Source organism: Capsicum annuum, chromosome 10 (assembly GCF_002878395.1).
Source record: "Capsicum annuum cultivar UCD-10X-F1 chromosome 10, UCD10Xv1.1, whole genome shotgun sequence".
NCBI lineage: Eukaryota > Viridiplantae > Streptophyta > Magnoliopsida > Solanales > Solanaceae > Capsicum > Capsicum annuum.
The window spans coordinates 5,596,659-5,611,702 of NC_061120.1; positions in this window are offsets into that span (position 1 = coordinate 5,596,659).

Genomic DNA, 15,044 nt, shown 5'->3' on the forward strand with positions numbered 1-15,044 from the left:
AGTCTAACATATGAGGTAGTAAGAATTGGTTCGACTCAGAGTTATCGATCGACGACTCTATTCGGGAGGAACGCAGTATCGTCTCATCATGCAATTGCCAAAAGACTCAATTGAAGTTGTAGTTGACCCTATGAGAACTCACCCCTAGTCCCAGATTATTTAATCAAGGTATTAGTACCCTAGTCCTAGATTAATCAATTAAGGTATTGTCTAACATATGAGGTAGTAAGAATCGGCTCAGCTCAGAGTGATCGACCGATGACACTGGTCGGAGAAATACAGTACCGTCTCATCATGAAATTGCCTAAAGACTCAATTAAAGTTGTATTTGACCCTATGAGAACTCACATTCAATTAAGGTTTTAGTCTAACATATGAACTCAAAATAAATTATATATAAACAAATGTTCAACCTGTTGCAACAGATGTCTTTTCTGTTAGATCAAATCAAATAGATTAGGTAATATGTTATAACATATTACGCATCTATTGTAAACTATCAAACAGAGTACGTTATTTTTTGCGACAGATCACGAATCTATTGTAAACTTATCAAACAGATTAAGTCATCTGTTGCACTTAAATGTTTTTAGATCCTCTTTTTTTATAAAGCAATTTAGGTATTTCCTGTCCAAGGTAAAATAGCTAAAATACTAAGGCAGTAAAAAATATTACTCGGTACTACTTGGATAACTCAAAAATTTCCTGAGTGAGTAGTCTTATCTGGTCTTTTTAATGTCACCGTCTCCTCGTGCCCCTCAAAAGTTATTACTGAATATTTAAAACCCCCCATATCTAGAACTCTCTCTCTTTTAGCCATAAAGTAGTCTAGACTCAACTCATAACTCGTCTTTATTCTTTATTATCAATTATCTTTGTTGTTTCCTTTTTTCCTCTCTTTTCTCTCTTCTTTTGGATAAGGATCCTTTGGAATCTCAACCAATCAATATCTTTTCTCGACTGAACTGGATATTCTGATCCATTTGCTTTTTTGACATTGCAGGTATGGTTCAAAGTTGCTCTTTTCATCTTGTCTTCTTCTTTGTATGTCATTTAAATTGGATATTTACATCTGTTGTTATTAATGATTTACCCATTACCAGTTTGCTATTTATTGAGAAAATTGAAGAAAAGGTAACTTTTAAGTCTTGAATGAACGAACCGTTATTTTTATTAAACTATGCGAAAAAAGTCATCTGTTGGGAGAACTTAAAAAGCCTTGTTATCAGTACAATTTTTTTATGCCATTTGTTTGGTACTTTGGTGGTGTTGTTGTTGGGGTGGTGGTTGTGTTGGAACATGTGATGTTTGTGTTATGGATGGTGTTGGAACATATGGTGTTGTTTTATTTGTTTCTTTGTTGTTGATGCTATTGTTGGTGGTGTTGCAACAGTTTCCTCAACTGTTGCAACTGATGAATCAGCTGTTGGAACAGACGGAGCAACTTTTTAAAGAAATCAAACTAGTAGCAAGTCTAGTTTGATTTATTCCAACAGATGGCCCATCTGTTGCAACATGTCATCCATCCTTTGCAAATGATGCCTCATCAGTTGAACAGATGGGTAATCTGTTGCATCATATTGGTCATCTTTTGATTCACTCAATTTTGAGTTACCCTTTTGTAATGTTCTTTTTGTTCTTCTCTTGTTTGACATCAAATGCATTTCTCTTGTTTGCAGACAAAAGAAAGTGAAATTGGATCCACTTTTGCCCAGCCAATATTAAAGGCTAGAGTAAAGATGGGTTCGGAGGAATAAGTTGCTTGCAGATAGAACCACTTCATATGTGGGAGGTATGTATTACTGATCAACCTATCATGAAAACCCACATCCAGTATAATGATTTTGTGAATGTTTGTTCTTTACCTATTAGGCATTAATTCTTCAAACAAGATATGGCATTTTACAGTTAAGATTGTTAGGTTCGAACTGGTAAGGCTGAGGGACCAAGACAGTGGTGTCGATATCCCGTTACAATTTAATGATGATTTATGCTCATATTTTTGTGTCAAGTTTGGGGAAGGGTTCAAGTTTTTGGCGACAGTGTAAATATCCAATAGTGACTGGACCAGTTTTAATGGCGCAATGGACTTGTTGAAATACCTTCGAAGCCTCGCACTGCAACAAACAATAATGGATCTAATAGAAATTTCCCTGGTCTAAATTTATATGGATGGGTTGTTGGAGGAGACTACTATACAGCAGAAGGTGTTTGGGAGAAAACCTGTGTGGGAAGAGGGAGGTTAAGAAGGCCATATATCATCTTAGTACTTGTTTAAGAGGATACACAGGGTCAGAAGGAAAGTGTAGCGAAATTAGCTTATGAAATTGACATGAAAAGTGAAAAAAATGGATGAGATGCGAATGTGAAAGTGTATTCAAAAATGAAAATCCATCAGTCGTTAAAGAAAAAGAAGAATGGTCAAGAGAAATTGAGCTAGTCACTTTGCTAGAGACTGTAACTAGTGAGCGCGGCCTCAACGAAGACCCACAAAATCCAGGACTAGAACTCTAAGGAAGAAACTTCGCAAGCATGGAAGGTGGTAAGATTGTCGATTTGAATTGACATGTCGGTTTCAATTTTGACCGATAATCTTTCCACCTTTCTGCTCGCGAAGCTTTTTCCTTGGAGTTCTTGTCCTGCACTTTATGAGAGTCTTCATTGAGGCCACGCTCGCTAGTTGTATTCTCGAGCAAATTGCTTTGTCCAACTCCAGTCCTGTTGACCATTCTTTTTTTTTGCATCGACTGACGGATTTTTTTATTTTCATACACTTCCACATTTGAAGCTCATCCAATTTTTTCATTTCTAATGTGAATTTTATTGTCCAATTTTGCTACACTTTTCTTTCTACCTTGTGTTTCCTCTTAAACAAGGTCTAAAATGATATATGGCCGTCTCCACCTCCCCCTTCGTGCATAGGTATTCTCCCAAGCACCTTCTGCTGTAAAAAAGTCACCTCCACCAATTCATCTATATAAATTTGGACCAGGGGAATTTCTATTAGTTCTATCGTTGTTTGCTACATTGCGAGGCTTCGAAGGCCTTTTAAGAAGTCCATTGTGCCATTAAAACCGATCCAATCACTATTGGATATTTACACTGCCGCCAAAAATTTGAACCCTTTCCCAAACTTAACACAAAAATATGTGCATGAATCGTGTCATTAAATTATAACGAGGTATCGACACCACCGTATTGGAACCCTTTGGCCTTATCAGTTCACACTACCAAACTAAACTGTCCAATTCAGGATCTTGATTAAGAGATCAGTGTCTAATCGATAAAAAACTACATTCACAAAATCATTGCACTTTATGTGTGTCTTCGCGGTAGCTTGATCAATAATATACATAACTCGCATGCCTGAAAGTAGGATTCATTCCACGCATCTTATTCTTCCTACCCTATTAGGACATGTCAGTGTTGTTTATTCATCTGCACGAATGTGATGACTATTAAAATAGAGGTGTGAAGAGTCATGACTTTTTATCGTAACACATTCAAAACAGCTGATAAATCGAAATCTCTGTCTGTTGCAACTGACGAATCAGCTGTTGGAAGAAATCAAAACATCTCTTCCAACATATGGTCCATCTGTCGCAATAGATAATCTATATATTGCAACAGATGGTAAATCTGTTGCAATAGACCTGACTTTTTTTTTAATTAATCTGCACACATGTGATTACCTCTTTCTAAAAAAATTTGTTTCAATTTAGTTTTCCTATTTATAAAATCAAGAGAATTTTATTATATTCTTTCAAGATTACCCCTATTATTAAATGATTACATAAAGTATATTATTCACATTTATACTTGCTAATAATAATTAATAAGTCCAATTTGGTAAAATAATCACCTAATTTATATTTTTATTAACTGGTGTGCCAAGCCCATAGGGCCCAACTAATACGAGGGACTATTAAAAAGAGGTGAAGACTTTTTATCTAACACATTCAAAATAGCTAATGAACCGAATACTCCATCTGTTGAAACTGAAAAATAATGAATCAGCTGTCAGAAGATATCAAAACATCTCCTCCAACTTATACATATTGTCCATCTGTTGTAATAGATAATACATAAGTTGCATCAGATGTCTTATTTGTTGCATATACAGACCATCTATTGCAACAGATGGTAAATCTATTTTGACAGTCATCTGTTGCACATTCAATCCATCCATCTATTGCAACAGATGTTAAATCTGCTAAAAATACTGGACTATCTATTGCAACAGCTCAATAATAACGGCTTTTATCGAGTCTCAAAGTGCTATGAAAAGGTGAAGTAATTAGTGTAAAAGAAAAAGTCGGGACTTTTCACATAAAACAAAATGCCACCGGTTTGAATGTAATTAATACAATAGAGCTGAACAGTCCTGTCTTTTGGCCTGACACGTTCAGATTATATTATAGGTCCCTCCTTAATCTTCATTCAACTGTATTTATTTCTTGCATTTTTTCCTTTCGTGTGACATCTTCAACCACTTCTCTTCAAAGAGCATATTCCTTTGTCGTTGCGGTAAGTTTTTTTCTGATGTAAATTTACCAGTTGGTAGTATACGTTGTATTACATTGTGAACATTTTTCCTTACATTTGTCAATTCATGCATGTTCTAGATACGGCTAATCCTTTTCCGAACATTGCTATTCTACGCGACACAGTGCGAGAACTTCAAAGGCGGGTTAATGACCTGCAGAGCGAGTTGTTCGCTATGAGAGCGACAATGTTCAGAGAGATGCAGAGGCTGATGAGAGCCCTGCTGCTGCATTTGATTGGCCGACTGTCATTAATGATGATAATAATGATAATAATAATTAGAATGTGTTTTTTCTGTTAGCGTATGTATTTTAATTTTTCTATAACGGATCTATACCTAATGTATTTTATTTTTCATTTAATGAAAAATTTACTTTTAGTCAGACTTTGGCGCTTTAATTCTTATTCAATTTTCATTATGTCTATTTCTTCTAATCTAATACATGTTAACGTGTCGACGGTTGGAGGCAATGTTGAATCCAGTAGCACTAACAATTTTGGCTTTTGAGTTCTTTCAACAGATGAACCATGTGTTGGAACTAATTGGTCATCTATTGGGTTTCAACAGATTACCCATCTATTTCGATAGATTTTCATCTGTTGGAGGAAAGAATTCCAGTTGTTTGTGCAACTGTTGAGAATAATTATGGTCTGTTGTATTATTTAGTTCATGTTTTGCCTCATTTTATTGATTCACAAGTTATTTAAAAAAAAAATAATTTATATATAATAAATGATAACATTAGGTTCACAACAATGAGTTAAATATATAAAAGTCCACAACAAACAAACTAACAACAACACAAGTTTCTGTAATTACAACGATCATGGTGGATTATGATTTGGGCATGTAGTTCTTTTGTAGCCAGCGCACTTACATATGGAGCACTTGTTTCTTCTTGATGAAAATGATTCTCCAATTCCACGCCTCCTTTTATATGGATTCCTTCCCGATTTGATAGTGCTCGAGTCAATATATGGAGGAGGTATTATTCTCCCCATAAGTTCAACTGGAACAACCCAAGATTCTTCGAGAGGCACCGGAGTAATATGCCCACTATATGCCATTTCATATTTTTCCACCAAAAAATATTGAGAGGAGTGATCGTAAACTTCAAGTCCATATTTATGGCCGTATTGAGCTCGAAGGGCTGCCATATCATATGGACAAGGCATTTTATCTAAGTCAAAAACTCTACACGTACAAGATCTTGTTTGAAGATCGACCGTGGCAGCATCACCATGACCGGTGACACAGAATTTGTAATCTGCTATTTTATGAGAGAATAACCTATTCCCCAAACTAATGTTCGTTGATATTTTCTTTTCGATTTCGAGAACAAATCGGGTTCTTTTTTCTGGGCACTTGAACTGCACACGCCTTTCGTTAAAAAAATTGCTATATTTCTCACTTATTTTTTCAAACATAGCCTTGATGGGAAATTCTCTTTCATTGCCAAATAATGAATTCACCGATTCAGCTATGTTTGATGTCATAATATTGTACCTATAGAAAAGAATCACTTAGTACGACATCAAACTAAACTTGTAAATCAAACAAGACATTAAATTTATAAAATGTACCTATTTGATGGACAGAATGTCCAGCTCCATCTCTCAAAACCGATACGTGCAAGAAATTTGCTACCTTGGGATTCACATCCGCTATTTGATTGAAATGGTCTAAAAACTGTTCTCTACTATATGCTTTAGCTGCTCCATAAAAGGGGGTGACGACCCTTTCGTTGTGACAGTTGTTTTGAATGTTCTCTCCAAGATGCCTGATGCAACAACCAAAGTAAGCTAAAGTAAAGAAAAGTGAACCTATCTTTGGAATACTTGGATGCCTATCTGATACAAAACACAACTCTTCAGTATCTTCGATGCAGCGTCGCAGTTGTTCAAAAAATAATACATAAGAGGCAGCACATTCCTTGTCCGCTACACAAAAAGCGACAGGAAAGATGTGATTCTCCGCATCCTGCACCACCACCGCTAGCACAACTCCATTATACCTGCTCCTCAAGAAGTTACCATCGACGGCTATGCCTTTTCTCAAATGTCAAAAACCTTGAATCCAAGCACCATAGGATACAAAAAAGTACTTGAACCTTCCGTTTTTATCTAGATGCAATGCCGTCTTACTTCCAGGATTTGTGGACTCAATCATGTAACGATAAGCGTCCAAGACTTCATACCCATTCTCGAGTGTCCCCCGAACTAGGTCCTTGGCAATCCCTATAACCGTATACCTCCCAATAACGGACCAGGACACTCAAATCCGTAAGGAGTTGATTGGCCATAAGCCTTGTTGAAGGGCCTTTGCCATCGAGGAAACTACTCCTGAAATATTCACCGAGGACCTTTGTCTTGGCGTGAGGATTTTGGCCCGAGATATGCTCCGAACTACATGTGTGATGCTTTTCATGTTTATGAATGACGAATCTATCAGAACTTGCGTACTTCACTGCTCTCAACCACCACTTGCAGTTCGAATTAGCACATTTGAAGCAAAAGACACTGCTCGAATTAATCACCTTCTTTATTCTGAAATCTTTTTTCAAGCAAGAAATAAACAAAGTGTTAGATAGTTCATTCTTGTCCTTGAATGACATTCCAATAAAAAAGTCGGTCCCGTCATCTTGAAAATTTCCAGATTGCGTCAATTGAGAAGAACTGCACATCGTATTAGTCGCATCAACGGGCGTAGGTGTTTAATCATCATCTGAAATATTCATGTCTATATCATCCAACCTATCATCAAAGAAGTCTTCTTTTTCTTCTTCTTCTTCTTCTTCGTTCTAGCTCTCATTCTCTCTCGTCTTTTCAATCATGTACACCCTTAACACCAGCCTGGTTGAATCACTTAGATAAGAACGCAACCGAACCTGATCGATTATCTTGAAAGGAAGTACCCTCTGATTTTCAAAGGAGTTGTACATGTAGCTAATGGAGAATTTTTCGGTTAATAATTTAGTCCACAAAAGCTGATGATTAAGTTCACAAAATCATCTTACGAAATATCACTTTGGACTATCATAGTTATCGTCTCTAGCATTTCACCCTTCTTTCAACACCATACATATCGATTGCTCTTCTCGACCTATTGACCATGACAATCCACCCCTATTGTTATTAATCCCTCCATTAGTGGTACCTAAATAAAGTCATTTGTTAAAAAAAGTTGATAGTGATTTCATAGTGTCGTGAATGAATCCCAACAGATGTGTTATCTGTTGCAACAGGTAAGTGATGAGTCGCAATAGATTCTTACCTGTTGGAATTCATGTTATGGTCTGAATATCTGTTGCAACAGATGAATCGCCTGTTGGAATTGATGTTATAACTAAATCACCTTTGAAGCTGATTCCAACAGATGAGTGACAGTTGCAACATATAATTAACTTGTTGCGACAGATGACTTACCTATTGCAACATGTTATTAATCTGTTGTAACCTATGTTGGAATCGTGTTTAGGTTCTGTTGCAACAGGTAACTAATCTGTTGCAACATATATGTCAAATGTTGCAACAGATGACCCATCTGTTTAAACATGAATCCAACATATCAGTCTTCCATTGAAACAGATGTCTCATCTGTCGCAACAGATGATTTATCTGTTTAAACAGATGGATTTTATGTTGGATTCATGATTGAGTTCTAACCATTGTTGGAAAACAACAACACAATAGCAGTTACCCAGATGACAAATTCAACTAAAAATCATAATTTGACTTACCAACGTCTCCTATGAAGTAATGTCAAAGTGGAAAATGATTTTAGAAACAAAACTTGACCTAAGAAATTGGTCAAATAGCAACAGTAGCGGTAACAACAACAACAACAAATGGTCAACAAGAACAAGATGAAGATGATAATGAAGTAGAAGATGATGATAATGAAGCAGAAGATAATGAATGAAGAAGCAGCAATAATGAACAACAAAAATTGCTAAGAAAGAGAAAACAACAATGGGTGAGAAGAGAGAGAAACGCCCCTTTTTTCCTCCGTTTTCCGTTATATAGGCTAACATTTGGATCAAAGTGTAAATTTAAAAACTTGTGAGTTATTTTCAAACTTCCCCAACTTTCTTAATCCATAATAAAGTAATTGTCACCTCCATCTAATAATTAAGACTTGTGTCACCTACACCTCATTTTAAAACTCTTTTGTCACCTGTGGCCCAAACCCCCAACTTAGTTAACGTATTGTTAATCCATAAAACAGAACACCAAGTGGAACTACAGTTTGTTTGGATGGTTGTTACCTATTGTTTAGTATTGTATTGTACCTATGTAGTGTTGTTAGTTTATTTAAATTTTATTGTAATGTCGGATCGTTCAAATAATTGTTAGATAATAAGGAAAAGTCCTATTTCATGTAACGATCGATATGATGTAATCGCTTATTATTACCTTTTTCTTTTATATTTTATCTTTGTTTATTATCTAATAATCTTATTTTATCTTTTATTCTATCTTTTTAAAATAGCTCTACCCCATACCATATTTTTCTTATAGGCTAGTCTCTTTCAAATTAATGATGCATGGCATATGTAATGACGGAAAGCAGTGAAATTTATCCAAAAATTAAATTCATTCAAATAATATAGTGGAATACAACATAGTACTATAAATCATGAGTCTATACGTTACCACCATTCTTCTCTCGTACTTTACTTGGAATATTAAAGCACTAGAGTGTTATTCAATAAAGAACAATAACATAATTTAGAAAATTACAATCACAAATAAACTTTTTAGTGTCACGGACACATACTTTTATGGAAGTAATTTTACTTAATTCTTAAATGCTTCTTTATAAGCTTTCTTTAGAGCAATATTGCCAATGCAATAAGTTTGCACTGCAGCTTATCATGTGGGACACCTCGCATTTTTGGGTTAGAATTCGAACCGTTGTGTTTACGTAAATAAGCTTGAATCTTATTATGAAATATAAAATAAGAACAAAAAGAATGGAGATAGAAGAGAGTGAAGAATGCAATTTGGAGCTTGGAATCAGATTGAAGAATGCACGGTGAAATCCTTGAGCTTTCTTGGGTTTTGAGTTTGAGAATGGAAAAGGAGAGTTTTGATAAAGCTGATAAAAATAGGCTTAAATTAAGTTTACAGGTCATACAAGGGTGAAAAGATCCAAAAGCCAATCATCCCAAGAGAATAAAATAAATCTAGCCAAAAATTTAGTCTTGACGTGGCACACAAACATCGCGGAGTGTAGCCTTTGTGCCATGCCAAGAGTGGAGAGGCTATCCTCCGTGGAACGTTGATATCACGGAGGCATACTGCCACAGAATTTTAAAATAACCTGAACCCCTTTCAAAAATTTTGAATCTCTTTCGAGACACCCTATTAATATTTCTAAACATAATTTAAGTCAATAATTGATATTTCGAACGTAGGAAAGTCAAAAATAAAATGCTCAAAATTTTGTGGGTCTTACAAAGTCATGTTTTACCGAGGCGGGTTTATTATGTCCTAAAATATGGTTGTACATTTTCTATGTGCTTTTGGTGTACTAGAGATTAGCAACCTTAATTCTTGCGGAAAACTTGAAATGGGGGCTTAGCCGCCGAGCTAAGGGCAGATTCCATATAGCCCATGAGATTGTAGAGATGTAAGGTGTACCATCTAACTCAAAACTAAAGTAAAGAGTTGAGCCTATGTTTTACAAGGTTGATTGAAGGTTTTAAGTATGCCCATTTGTTTCTCTCTCTATTATGTTAAATTATTTTCAGAATGCTCTTGATTATTTTACATGAAACATATGTTGCTTTTGGAATTTGGATAGTTCTGCATACCAATAAATTTCAAATATTGACTGTCATACATTTTCTAATAATGTAGGTTCTGAGGCTCGGTCATGTGGTCCATCAAAGCAGTAGAACTTTTGGTAACTTCAGAGTTGGTGGGCCATCCATTTTTTGGAAGGCATTTTATCGATATGCACATTATTTCAGTTTATGGTCCGGCCAGGGAAATCGTACCATTCTAGACAATGTAACATTGATTAGAGGCTCGTAGACGAGATATTAATTGATGTATTTTATGATGGTTTATTGAGAGTCTTAAATTTATATTTTTTTTAGGGAAAATACTCAGAAAAATACCTAAATTTTAATCGAAATTGTAGTTGAGTATACTTAACTTTGCGGGGGTCCTATTACCCACCTACACTTTTTAAAAGTGGATTTAATTTTCCTCCAAAATGTTATACTCAGTTTTGGTGGTTGACGGTGTAATACACGTGTCAATCTCATTTTTTCACGTGTTTTTTCTCAAAAGAAAAAAATATTATTTACTTTCTTCTCCATTCTTATCCTTTTTATCAATTTTCATTATTTTTTCACCATCTTTTCACTAAAATCTTGATTTCTAATTCTTAAAGTTGGACTTTTATTTAGTTCATACTAGATTTTTTCCCAAATTTTAAATTCAAATTGAAAACTTTCTTCAATAATTTTATTCAAATCGAATGGAAAACTTTTCCAAAGTTTCTTAATTATGCCCAAATGTTGATTGCAATGGTGGCTGCCGGAAGTAATGTGGAATTAATTCCTTCCCGAATTCGATAAAATTTAATTCTTCTTACGATCAAACATAAAAGATGATTACTTTTTCAACTTTGCCATAAATTTTTTTCTATTTGAAATTGAGTCAGATTAATGGAAATGAATTGGGTGTGTTGAAAATGAAAGAAAGAAGCATCATTGGAGCACCATAGAAGAGAAGAAAGAAAAAAGGGAGAGGAGAAAGATTTTTTTTTCTGATCAAATGTAAAAGATAATTAGTTTTTCAATTTTGCAATGAATTTTTCTTTTTCAATTTAAAATTGGGTCAAATTGATGGAAATAAATTGGGTGTGTTGAAGATGAAAGAATTAAGCACCATTGGAGCACCATTGAAAGAAAGAAAGAAAGAAAGAAAGAAAGAAAGAAAGAAGAAAGAAGAAAGAAGAGAAAGAAAGAAGAAAGAAGAGAAAAGAGAAAGAATGACAAAAAAAAATTTAAATCAGAAAATTGAAGGATATTAGGCGAAAGAAAAAAGGTTGTTAACGTTTTTTAATACTCTCACGAGCGCAATTCGCGTGAACTACATGCACTTGTCCAAGTGGGCAGAAACATGCCATCAAAATACGAAAAAAGAAGTCTAGGGGGTAATGGGACCTCCACAAGGTTCAGTATGCTCAATTATAAATTCGGTCAAAGTTCAGGTATTTTTTTGAATATTTTCCCTTTTGTTTATCTTGAAAGACTTTCTTTGATTTTCATTGAACTTATGAATTTCAATTCATGTTATGCTTATGATAGTATGCTAAGGGCTATTTCCAGACCTTCATGATTTAGGATGCCCGTTGCGGCTAGGACCTCAACTCGGGTTGTGACAATAACTATTAGTTTGTGCATAATGCTTCATTAATTTCAAACCCAACAAATTGGACAGAGAAAATCAAAAAGTATAGCAAGACATGAAGGGATTGTAGTTACCATTTTGGATGAGTAGTTTATAACAATGTCATAGGGAACAACCAACATTCAAACATGTTTTTGAGTTCCAACCTCATCAGTAGTGTCAAGTGATTCACTTGTGGCGCAATTGTTAATGCATTTATGTGATGACCCTTCCGGTTATTTTTAATATTTTCACTTATCTTCGTTGTTAGGTTTTCTCCTTAGCTGCTTCAAGTTATTTATGTCTTATTGGGGTCGATGGTTTGATTATCGGGCAGTTCATTTAATTTTAGAGTCAAATCCCTGTTTTGAAGCCTTCACTAGTTCTAACTGGACACTAGGCGAAAACTTCAGTAAAACACTCTCGAATGCAAATTTTGACTGCGCCATAAGATCCATAATATTGATTTTAGTCTAGGTGGACCTTTGATTTGGATCCCAATGGACCCAAGCTCATTTTGACCTATTGATCGAAAAGTTGAAAAATCAAAATACGGGTGTGGGATCCACATTTAATAAAAACGACCTCCGATGAAAAATATAATTTTTTTCATCACGTTCGGAATGTCAATTTTAGGCTAGGAGGACACTTGGTTGAGGTCCCAAATGCTCCCAAACTTATTTTGAATTATTAAGCGAATTTTATGAAAAATGGAACCATAGGTGTGGGCTCCACTTTTTACCAAAATAATCTTGGATTAAAGTTTTGGTGATTCCAATGGATTTTAAATGTGGTTTACACTCCAATTTCACTACTGATCATGTTACTTGGATTTCGAATGAGTCCCAAGGGTCAAAAATAAGTTTTTAACTTTGTTGTTAGAGGGATACTATATTTCTTCGGCAGAGGAGTCTATAAATAGGCTCCAAGATCGAGAATTTGGGCATTTTCTCTTTATCTTTGAGATTCTAAAAACCTAAATGGGTATGATAACTCAAAGTTGAGTCTTGTGGGTGTCTAGGGAGCTTGATAAACATCTTTTATCATGATTATCATTCAGATTAAGGTAAAAATCCTTCAAATTCATGCTTGAATTTCTTAGTTTGGATCCAAAACCCCAATTAAGCTTAGGGATTATTATAGCCCCAAATTTAATTTTTTTGTACCCATTAATTGAGAGTTATAATTCTTTGGCAATGTGTGAGCATTGGGACAACCTTGAAAATGCAATTTTTGTATGTGAAACCCACTTGGAATTTTAGGTGTTATTTTTGAACCCAAAGAACAATAGTGCAATATGGGTATTGTTAGGCTCTTATTGATGATTAGATTATGTTTTTGATAGCATGATGACATTTTGGGGATGTGCATGATGTAAGGATTTACATTTCGGCTTTGAGGTAGACTTCTACTTACTCTTCTTCAAAGATGATATGTGTTATGTATGGCATATGAATATGAATGTTAGGTTTGATTATGAATAAGTAAACTTATTGTTAATATTGATGTTTGGGAAATTAGATGATGGTTTGGACTCGTAAGTTGGAATGTTTATGACCCTTTTAGAACTCTATTGCTTTTTTTCTAGATTAAGATAATTTGTAGCATGGATAAGATAGTACGCTAGGTTTAGGATGCGGTTTATGTGTTAGAATCATGGTTAGTATGATTAACCTTAATTGGTCTATTCTAGTGATTTTGAAATCGTAATTTGGGTAGTGTTGTCTTAAATGTCCATGTTTCTAGGCGAAGTTCATATCTTAGGATTGGTTAAGGCTTACTTGACATCTAGAAGTTGAACTAGATACCATAACCTAGTTTGGAGAATAGTTTTTCTAATTATAAAAATTGTGGATTAGAAATAGGATTGTGATCCACCTTAAGCTTGAATTTAAATAGTTCCATTGAAGACCTTAGACACTTGTTTTATGCTTATAGAGTGTCCTTGGGAGCATGTTGGCTAACCGTGGTTAATGAGTTATAGTGATAATATTTGAAGTGATGTATATGGTTATTGACCATATTATCATTAATGCTATGTGTAGCTATGGATTATACTATTAATTAAGTCCATGACTAAGTTATTATTTAAATCATTGACTAGACTATTATTTCAGACTTTAATTTGGACTACGATATTACTAATATTACACTTTTGCCTAATAACCAAACTAGTGATTATGCTAGAAAGTCCTTTTGTTTCTAATATTGTGAGTCATGATACTAAGGGCTCTAGAAGGCATATGTGTTGACTACATGAAAAGCTATGCTACTGATCTTTTGAACCCGATAATGTATTATAACATTCATGTTATATGCATTCATATATCTATTGATAAATTGTCCTTGACAATGAAAGATGGATTACGAAGGTATGCTCTTCCTTGCTTCTCTTTTACTTTAGCCCTAGTGGTTCTTGTCATTTACTTTAGCCCTTATGGGTCTCGCACTTTACTGTAGCCCTTGTGGGGCTTGTCTTTTATTATTGGGCCTATAGAGATGGTATTCCTCTTACATATGATAATTGGCCTAGAGAGGTGATATTCCTCACAGTCATGATGTAAGACCTACAAATATGAAATGTCTTATAGATGTAAAATGCCTCATAGTTATGAGTTATGTTTTATCGATATTTTATGCCTCCTAGATGTTAGATGCCGCATAGTGAGATGATTATAGATATGCTACGGCTTATAAATATGATTGTTGACATGAGTACCGGATATGTATATGGGCTTAAGGCTGTGATTATGATGTTGTGATTATTCCGGACATATTATAGGGTCGAGAGCCGTGTTATGATATTGATTAGATATCCGAAAAGTATTTTTGATAAAGTTGCTATAACTTGCAATTAAATTTTAATTCAATAATTATGAAAACATGTATGTTGTTATAACTTGCAATAAACAATCTAATAAGCATATACAAGATAATTTTTACTATTTCAAATGTCTTTTTATATGACTTTAAAATCCACAAGAAATAACAAGCAATAGTAATTAAGTTTTCCTTTTGAATCACCAAAAGCTAAGAATGCAAACTGTTTTTAGACTTAAAAGAATCAACATTAAGAAGCTAAAAATGCC